The 10,959-nt window shown below is 44.6% G+C and overlaps 1 pseudogene; it reads left to right on the forward strand.

The window, feature by feature from the left end:
* The window catches only part of LOC127316113 (uncharacterized), an 800,711-nt pseudogene that overhangs the window by 706,827 nt on the left and 82,925 nt on the right, over positions 1-10,959 (forward strand).

Below are 10,959 nucleotides of genomic sequence, written 5' to 3' on the forward strand. Positions count from 1 at the left end.
TGAAGAGATTCCAAAGCCTACAAGATGAGGCTCTTGTTGCTGCGGTAGACGTTCACTTGCCGCTTGCAAAAGCGCGTAGAAGATCTTGATCACGGCGCCACGAACAGGCAGCACCTCCGTACTCGGTCACACGTTCGGTTGTTGATGAAGACGACGTCCACCTCCCCGTTCCAGCGGGCAGCGGAAGTAGTAGCTCCTCTTGAATCCGACAGCACGACGGCGTGGTGTCGGTGGTGGTGGAGAAATCCGGCGGAGCTTCGCTATGCGTGCGGGATGTGGTGGAGGAGAGAGGGCCGCTAGGGTTTGGGAGAGGGGGGCGCCGGCCACTAAGGGGTGCGGCCACCTTGTGGTCTTTGGGTGGCCGGCCCCCTCCCCTTGGCCCCTCATTATATAGGTGGAAGCCCCAAGTGTTGGACTACAAGTCTCCGAATAAGACCCGAACCAAAAACCTTCCATGTGATAGGGAAACCTACCCAAGGTGGGAATCCCACTTGGGTGGGATTCCCCCCTTCCATGTGGGGGGGTGGCCGGCCCCCATAGGGGAGTCCACTTGGGACTCCTCCCCCTTAGGGTTGGCCGGCCATGGGAGGTGGAGTCCCTCCGGGACTCCGCCTTCCTTAGTGGTTTCTTCCGGACTTTTCTAGAACCTTCTAGAACCTTCCATAGAACCTTCCAGATCATTTTAAATCACATAAAATGACTTCCTATATATGAATCTTATTCTCCGGACCATTCCGGAACTCCTCGTGATGTCCGGGATCTCATCCGGGACTTCGAACAAATATTCGAACTCCATTCCATATTCAATTTCTACCATTTCAACATCCAACTTTAAGTGTGTCACCCTACGGTTCGCGAACTATGCGGACATGGTTGAGTACTCACTCCGACCAATAACCAATAGCGGGATCTGGAGATCCATAATGGCTCCCACATATTCAACGATGACTTAGTGATCGAATGAACCATTCACATACGATACCAATTCCCTTTGTCACGTGATATTTTACTTGTCCGAGGTTTGATCATCGGTATCACTCTATACCTTGTTCAACCTCGTCTCCTGACAAGTACTCTTTACTCGTACCGTGGTATGTGGTCTCTTATGAACTTATTCATATGCTTGCAAGACATTAGACGACATTCCACCGAGAGGGCCCAGAGTATATCTATCCGTCATCGGGATGGACAAATCCCACTGTTGATCTATATGCCTCAACTCATACTTTCCGGATACTTAATCCCACCTTTATAACCACCCATTTACGCATTGGCGTTTGATGTAATCAAAGTACCTTTCCAGTATAAGTGATTTATATGATCTCATGGTCATAAGGACTAGGTAACTATGTATCGAAAGCTTATAGCAAATAACTTAATGACGTGATATTATGCTACGCTTAATTGGGTGTGTCCATTACATCATTCATATAACGATATAACCTTGTCATTAATAACATCCAATGTTCATGATTATGAAACTAATCATCTATTAATCAACAAGCTAATTAAGAGGCTTACTAGGGACTCATTTGTTTGTTTACATAACACACATGTATCAATGTTTCGGTTAATACAATTATAGCATGGTATATAAACGTTTATCATAAACATAAAGATATATAATAACCACTTCTATTATTGCCTCTTGGGCATATCTCCAACAACTTTCACTTCTATGATCGATGATATGGCGTATAAGGTGTGGTCTTGTGGTCGGTGTCTAAGTATGGGACATCCTACTAAAGATTGCACCAATGACATACGTTGTTGGTCTTGTTTTAGCTATGGACATGTAAGGAAACATTGTTTAGCTGCCAAATCGAGAGGCAAAGCTTGGGTGCCAAAGAAAACTCAGTTGGCTACGACTTCGAGTACGTGTACAGATAAGGACAAGGTTATCCCTGAGGTTGTCGATTCGGCTTCTACTTCTTTTAATGCTAGTCCAGGTTCATTGCAACAGTCGATTGAGCAAATTAATTCTGTCCCTCCGCCTGTCTCGAATAGTCCGTTTTACTCCCCAGCGATGGCGGTATTTGAGATTGATCCTACTCCATGGCTTCCATGGGGGCATGAGCTCGTCGACGGCGGCCTGACACGTCTGCCGCGCACCTACTACTTCGTATCGCAGGATCCACCGCCTCGCCATCTCGTCCACTGCATTGCTTTGGTCGACTCGCCGCCGCCGCCAGCGGCGTTAGCTCTCTGGAGGGAGCAAGTTCGTGACTTCCTCGTCGGTCCGCTCCAGCGTAATGTGGTACGATCTCAGCCTAGTCTTTTTGGTGTGGGTCTCTATCAGATGAGCAGTCCGAATTCGGTGAACGCGCTCGTGCAACACGGCCAGTACCAGATTCAGAATCGACTGTTGCGGTTTGTGCATGTGGGTGAGGCGCCTCAGAATCATTGTGCAACGCTTGGATTTCGTCGTGGATGGTTGATGTTCCTTGGGGTTCACCCAGATTATCGCAATGATTTTGACATTGCGCAGGAAGTGGCGACGTTTGGTCAGTACCATACTTGGAACAGCAATGATCGGGTCACTGATAGGGTGCTGGTGTATGCATCTTTCCCCTCGCCGCAGCTGGTGCCTCGTGATGTTGTTTTTGGTAAGTTTGCTACAGTAGGTGGAGCTAGGGAGACTTGGACAGCTCCAGTATATATCCTCACCGCAGATTTTGCGGATGCATTACCAGCTGATGAGGATCAGATGACACCTGATGGGAATCCGCATCCTTTACCAGGGGAATTGCAGCCCAACAATAACTTGTTTGTCAACCCACAATACCCAGAGATTGGATGGGATGCAGTGCAGGATCTTGGACATGAGCAACAAGGAGGGCAAGCTGGTAATTTTGGGCAGCAAGGAGGATGGGGTCAGATGGACTATGGTCAGCCTGATGGCTGGGATCAGGGGGATATTGAGCAGCAGGTGCAGGGGCAAGGTGTGTTGCAGGAGATGCAGGAGTCCATGGTCATCAATTTATCTGACACCTCTAGTTCATCTGTCAATATGATGGAAGTGCAGCAACAACATCAGCAAGATGGTATGCAAATGCTGCATAATGTGCTCAACATTGGGATGGCTTGCACTATTTTTGGGCCTGCATTGCCTCCTAGGATGATGTGTGCAAAGGCTCTTGACATGGTTGTTCCTTCCCTATATAGTAGACATGTGCCTAAGACCAAGTTTGTCACCCCTTTTGCTTTTCTGAAAGAATTGTCTGGGGCAAGCTTGTCAGTGGTTAATTTCATGTTGGGAGACAAGCAGTTGAAGAATTTAACTGAGGCAACTAGTTCCCAGATTGTGCTGTCCACTAGAAGTAGTGAGAGGGGTAGCTCTGACCTGCAGCAGGGGACAAGTATTTCAAAGAATAAAAGGAAAAAATATAAAGTCTGCATCATCTCTAGTTCAGCCTACTGAAAGGAGATTCACTAGGAGTTGCCTCAAAACTGATGGGTACAGACCAGCTCCTATCCTGGCTGTGCAGCCCAAGATCAAGAAGAAAGTTAGAGCCAAGAATTTGTTATTAGATATGGAGAAGGAGGCAGATCAGCAGGAACAGGAGGAAGGGCAAGGCCAAGAGGAGCAAGAACAAGTACCAGTACCACCTATTCCATTGGCAGTGATGCATAGAGTTGGTCAGTCTTTGGGAATTGCAGTAGAGAAGTTGAGCAAGGAGCAGCTTGAGGCTCCACCTGATGATAAGAAAGGAGGAGAACCAACTGATGATTAAGGAAGTCTTGTTACTCAAGTCATGGCAGTGTGGCTGCTTTGGGTGTCATGCTTTTGGTAACCTAGGAGGGCATTTAGTTGCTTTTTTCAAGGAGAACTGTGGTGTCTATGTCACTGTGGTGGCTTTTGTTATTATATGTACTTATGTTACTATGGTGGGTTTCTTTGTCAGTGTTGTTGCTCTAATGACTGAAGTATTACACTACTGTTCCATTATAAGTATGTTTGGCATTATGTGTCAACTTGGTGATGATACATATGTGGTTCTTAATGAGTACAAACTATAAGAGAAAATGGCGTGTGTTTTGTTGGAATGTTCATGGCCTAAATTCTGACAATAGACAAAGATAAGTGAGATCAAAAATTGAGGAAATTGAGTGTGATATTATATGCTTGCAAGAAACTAAATGTGAATCTTTTGATTGGAAACTTATTAGGAAATTTTGCCCAAAGAGATTTGATCATTTTGCTTTTGCTCCATCTGTGGGTGCTTCTGGTGGTATAATTATTCTTTGGAACTCCTCTATGTTCTCTGGATTGTTGGTACAGTCAGTTAGGTATGGGGTGCAAGTGAAATTCACATCAGTTCATAATAATGAGTCCTGGAACTTGGTTTGTGTCTATGGTCCTTGTCAGGGTCAAGAAAGAGACAATTTTGTGTCTCGGTTATATAATCTGCATATTCCTGCTAAAGATAATTGGATAATTTTGGGTGATTTTAACTTTGTGAGATCACAAGATAATAGGAATAAACCTGGGGGAGATATCAATGACATGTTCTTGTTCAATGAAATAATTGGTCACTTGGGTTTGTTAGAGCTTCCTATCAAAGGTAGAGCTTACACATGGTCTAACATGCAAAAGGATCCATTGCTTGAGCAATTGGATTGGTTTTTCACCAGTGCTAACTGGATTTCTGACTACCCAAATACAATGGTGTTCCCTCTTGCAAAAATTGGATCTGATCATGTTCCTTGTGTGCTCAATGTGGATACTAATATACCCAAGGCTGCTATTTTTAGAGTTGATAATTATTGGGTTAATATGCCTGGTTTTATGGAGTGTGTTCAAAAGTCTTGGGACATGGGGTCTACAAGGACCTATAGTTCAGCTGTATTGACTGACAAGTTAAAAACCTTGAGGCATGAACTCAAAAAATGGCATGTAAGTTTGGCCAAACTAAAGCAAGTTATCAAGAGTTATAATAATGTGATCCTCTTATTAGACTCTTTGGAGGAGCAGAGGCCTTTATATACAATGGAATTTAATTTTAGGAGAATTGTGAAGATTCATCTAGATGATTTGCTTTTAGCTGAGTGTAATTATTGGAGAAACGTTGCACCATACGTTGGATCAAGCTTGGGTAAGATAACACAAAATTCTTTCATGCAATGGCCACTGAAAGGTACAGGAGAAATGCTATTGCCGTGATAAGAGATAATTATGGGAATGAAGTAACAGATCATGATAGTATGGCAGGGTTTTTTGGAGAGAATATAAAGAGAGAATGGGTAAATCAGAACCTATTTCCATGCAATTTGATTTGGATAAAATCATTTATAGAGTGGATCGATTACATGACTTGACTAGGCCTTTTGAGGAGAAGGAAATGGATGAAATCATCAAGCATATGCCAATTGATAGAGCTCCTGGACCGGATGGATTTAATGGGATGTTTTTGAGAAAGTGTTGGCCCATAATTAAGAAGGATTTCTATAAATTAGCTGCTGATTTTCATGATGAATCCATTCAACTGAGGAATATTAATGCTTCTTTCATTACCTTGGTGCCCAAGAAACCTGTGCCAGTGCAAGTGAATGATTTTAGGCCTATCTCATTAACAAGTGTGTGTGTGAAATTCCTTACCAAGTTGGCTGCAAACAGATTGCAAGACAAAATTCTATCATGCATCCACAAAAACCAGTATGGGTTCTTGAGAGGTAGATCCATCCAAGATTGTTTGGCATGGTCATTTGAGTATCTGTTTTTGTGTCAAGCCTCAAAAAAGCCAATCATAATTCTTAAGTTGGATTTTGCTAAAGCTTTTGATACTATTGAACATGAGGCAATTTTACAAGTGATGAAGCATAAAGGCTTTAATGATAAGTGGATCAGTTGGGCTAAGATTATTTGGTCCACTGGCACATCTTCTATTCTTCTGAATGGTATACCTGGGAAGCAATTTGAGTGTAAAAGAGGTGTTAGGCAAGGGGATCCAATATCTCCTCTGTTTTATCTGTTTGGTTCTGACTTGCTTCAGTCAGTTCTCAATGATTTAGTGCAGGAGGGTTTATTGTCCTTGCCCATCATTACCAATGACCCTGACTTTCCTATTGTGCAATATGCTGATGATACTTTGCTTTTTTTGCCTGCTGAAAAGGAACAATTGTTGCTGATAAAAGAGGCTTTGAGGAAATTCTCCATGTCAACTGTTCTGAAGATAAATTTTGATAAATCATAGATGCTTCCAATTAATGTGCCAGATGATTTGCTCCAACAGTTGGCTGCAGTGTTTGATTGTCAGGTTGGTAAGATGCCTTTTACCTATCTAGGTTTGCCAGTGGGAACTACCAAACCTACTATCACTGAACTGTCTCCTTTGGTTTGCCGTTTGGAAAGGAAGCTGTCATCTAGTTCTAGTTTTTTATCTCAAGGAGCACACCTACAGCTTATCAACTCTGCCCTGGCCTCCATGCCATTACATTTTCTATGCTCCTTGCAGTTGCCTGTTGGTTTGACTAATCAATTGGATAGAATATTGAGGCAGTGTTTGTGGACGGATAAGGATGGTATGCCTAAATAGTCCCTGGCAGCTTGGGATATGATATGTAAGCCTAAGCTAAAAGGATGTTTGGTTATTGTAAACTTTCAGAAGCAGAATGCAGCCTTGTTGATCAAATATTTGGACAAGTTCTATAATAAGAAGGACCTGCCTTGGGTGGACCTGCTGTGGTTTGCACACTACCAGGATAAGGTACCTCATGAGGAGAAGCTATGTGGATCTTTTTGGTGGCGTGATGTTATGAAACAGGTGGATAATTTTAGAGGAGTGGCAGCTGTAATCCATGGCACAGGAGATACTATGCTATTCTGGTCGGATAATTGGAAGGTTAATGGTTCATCTCTGCCCATGAGTCAAAGATATCCTAGGTTATTCTCCTATGCATTATTCCCTAATACTTCTTTGGTGAAGATGTTTAATGAGGAGGATTTGGATTTGATGTTCTATTGGCCACTCTCTACACAAGCACATCAGGAGTTAGTGGAGGTAAAGCAAATTATGCAGTCTAATCCATTGACACAGGCAAAGGATCAATGGGTATATGTTTGGGGTGATCAATATGCTTCTGCCAGTTTTTACAAGCACATCCATGACTATATACAAGTCCCTAGTGTGTACAGATGGCTTTGCAAGTCCTGTTGCATTATGAAACATAAGGTGTTTGCCTGGCTATTAATCTCAGATAGACTAAATACACGAGATTTGCTCAAAAGAAGACATTGGCATGTTACTGAGGATGAGCACTGTGTTCTCTGTCCAGGAAGAGTCTTTGAGGATCGTATTCATCTATTTTTTGAATGTAATTTCAGTGTGAGAATTTGGAATTATCTGCAAATTCAATGGACTGGAAATGATGATATGCAGCAAGTGTTAGCAGGGGCCAGGAAAAGTTTCTCTAAGCCTTTTTCCATGGAAGTGCTCATTTTGGCCTGTTGGAATATCTGGCTACTCAGAAATGGAAGGATCTTTAATGATGAAGTCTCCTCTTTCACTAGATGGAAGGGGAAGTTCATTCATGATATATCATTGCTGCAACATAGGATTAAAGTGAAACACAAGGATAGGTTGCTCTCCTGGATTAGGTCTCTGCCTTAGAGCCTTATTCCTGATTGTGCCTTCTATTGTACATACTTTCTTTTTTCTTTTTTCTTAAACTTTTGTACATAGACTCTATGTTTTAATATAATAAATTACTGTGGGGCTTTTGCCTCACAGTCCTGGGTTTAAAAAAAATTATTTGACTAAAGAACAATGAGTACATTAAATTTTTTTAATAATAAATTTTGAAACAATAATTAAAAAATTCATCAAAATATAAAAGCTGAAAAAGTCATATTTCTTTTTATTTTTATTTTGAGGAATCTAAAATATCAGTAAATGGCCATAGGTCGTTCAAATCGGATGTCAAATTTTGCGTAGATACATTTTCATATAAAAACATTTTCATCGGAGGTCGTATGCAACCAAAAAAGTCGTTTTACCGAAACATGACGCAATTTTGCATTATAAATCAAAATTCATGTTTGTTAATTTTCCTAACAACTAGACCACATAATACATGGCCATATAAAAAAATGTTTTCGAAATTTCTATCATTTTGTTTTTTTAAGAACTGAAAAGGCGATTCCGGGCGGGGAGGGGGGGTTGGAAAGTGAAAAAAGAGAATGACATGACTGTTGGCACAGTCTTGACGCCGTTGCGCTGTTGCCTCACCGTCAAGGCGGAGACCCATGTGCCAATGGCTTTCCTATGCCAACAGCCAAACCGGGCAAGTGCCAATGGTGGCTGTCAACACAGGTTGCCCTTTTTATGCTCGATCCATGTGCCGACGGTCCCGACAAAAAACCGTTGGCATAGATCCTGGCCGTCGGCACCTTGTTGTTTTCCCGTAGTGATCTATTAGTGCAACTCTTCTTCCAATAGTTCTACTATGCCTTCAAAAGCTTTCCATGATGCACCTTCACAATTTTCGTGAAGTTGGTCTCTGGAAGGGATACCATTCTTTCCTCCTCCAAGTTATCAAAGAATATGACGACCAAATTGCATTTTTCAATTAGTAGGTTTAACTTGGAAAGACTCATTCTCCATTTCAATTTAGCCGTTGAGATTTTAAATTTTTTGACTAAAAGATCAGAAGTAGATTCTTCATTAACTGGCCTCGGCCAGACATCCTTAATTTGACACACATAAAGAACCCCTTTTGGTGTACCCACAAAAATTTAAACCGAAAAAGTTGAGCCCTTGCGATGATAGTATCAAACTATCAATACTCACAAGGTGCGTTACATGATCTAAGGTAGGCTTAGCCATTGTAGTGACTACTGTGTGTTCGGATAGGAGGTGATCCAGTTGAAGCTAGTAAAAAACTAGTCGAGCTGTTCCAGAAGATGATCCTGCTGCATGTTCGAGATCGTTCACTTGGTCGAACATTGCCGGCGACGGGTGATCCCGCTAGCAGCAAGGCATTGTGTGTGTAGACATCGGAACAAGTGTGCTAAATATGTCTTTTGTGATTCGTAGAAAACAATTGCCCATCTTTTTGTTATTTTTTTTGGTCTTGTTTGGAGAGTTGTACATTTTACGTACTCCCTCTGTTCCAATATACATAGTTCCTCCGCTTGTATGGATAATATTTTTAGGGATTTGATTAGGTTTTCTTATCTTATGCAAAGTCCTCTATTAGCTCGCGTCAATTGCCTAGGGTGAAACCTAGCCAAACATGATGTAATTTTTTTCTAAATGTGCATTCCTTAATTTCCGTGCTAAAACTATATGGCTTATATCTAGGAACGGAGGGAGTATAATATGAAACGATGTGATATTAAACAAAGTACCAAACCAAAATTATTGCAGATTATTCATAGAGCTTCTTCACATATGGTCCTACATCTTTCCTATGGAGCATCCAGGACATATGGATATTGGATGGTATTGGCGGATAATGGTCGTTCGAGCTATCTTTAACTAGGGTAGGGTGTTTGGCTACATATCAAACGAGCTCAAGATGCATAGAGAATTTTTGAGTTCCATGTTTAGATGGCTAATTTATGCCGCCACTTTGTGCAATCCTTGAGATGTGAACTTTTTATACTATTTGCAACTTTGCAATAAAAGTCATATGTATCACATTGACGTAGAGGCTAACCTTTCATTTCCAAAAATATTTTCTCCTAACAAGCGGTATGTATGCATAATGCATATCGGTAACCAGAGGCGTATTAGAGCATCTCCAATCGCGTCCCGTAAGGGGATTTGAGACGCGCCGGACAAAAAAATGTTCCCAGCCTCGTCCCCCAAAGCCACTTTTTGTCCGACGCGGCCAGATACGGTGTCCGGCGCCCCGAACCCGTCCCCGCCCCACAGGGGACGCTCCGGGCACGTCGGACACAACGAAAAGCGAGGCGAAGCGACGCGGGCCCGACGCATCAACGACACATTGAATTTTAACCTAACTGTCGCCTACCTCGCGAAGGAAGTTATCACGCGCAGTGACACACGACGGCATCTTTGCCTTAATGGCGACGGAGGGGAAAGCGAGACGTCTCGTCGGTGCTGCGCAGCCTCCACGCGGCGCCGGCGTTCGCACGCCACCGCGCGTTCCCGCGCTTTCTTCCCGACGCCGGCATCTATAAAAGGCCCTCCCGGCTCAATGGCAGCCACCACAGCCGCCGGTACCCCTTTCTCCGCCACAAGCACAACCCTCGTCGCTCCACCTCCGTCTCCTCCACCACCAGTTCGCAATGACTGGCGATGGCCAGTTTCCTCCACCGTCGTCTTCTCCAGCACCACATCCACTATCGGATTCGCAGTTCGGCATCGACGTCGCCGCCCGTGAAGAGCGGCGGTGGCGAGGGACGGAGAATGGCGTGCACATAGTCAGGAGCGGCGGGAGGCACTCGAGCTGCTGGCCCGCCAGCAGCGTGAGGCGGCGCACGTGGCGGATGTAGCGGCGTTCTACGCCCCTAGCCCCGCAGCTGCCGAGAGCGCGGCGGCAGCAACGTGGCAGGAGGAGGCGCTGGCGGACACCATTGCGGCGCTCGACGCCTCCACGGCAGAAGAGGCGCTGCGGCGCCGGACAGAGGAGATGAGCCGACGGTGGGGTGATGAGCGCCGGCGCCGGCGCGAGGAGCGGGATGCGTAGTACCGTGAATGGCGGGTGGCGATCGAGTGCTGGCGGCTGGATTCGCTCGAGCGCCGGCGGCTGGAGTCGCTCGAGCGCCAGCAGCAGCTGGAGGCAGAGGAGCGTCAGCAGCGGGAGGCGGCGCTGGCGGCAATGGAGGCGGCCTGGGGGAGGCGGGCGGACGAGTTGGCGGCGGAGGCCGACGCGTTGGCGGCGGCGATGATGGAGGCGCCAACGGATGAGGAGGAGGCGCCAATGGAGGAGGAGGAGGCCGAGGCGGAGGAGGAGGAGACCGAGGTGGAGGACGACGACGAGTTCGAGTGG

This window comes from Lolium perenne, chromosome 7 (assembly GCF_019359855.2).
Source record: "Lolium perenne isolate Kyuss_39 chromosome 7, Kyuss_2.0, whole genome shotgun sequence".
Classification (NCBI taxonomy): domain Eukaryota; kingdom Viridiplantae; phylum Streptophyta; class Magnoliopsida; order Poales; family Poaceae; genus Lolium; species Lolium perenne.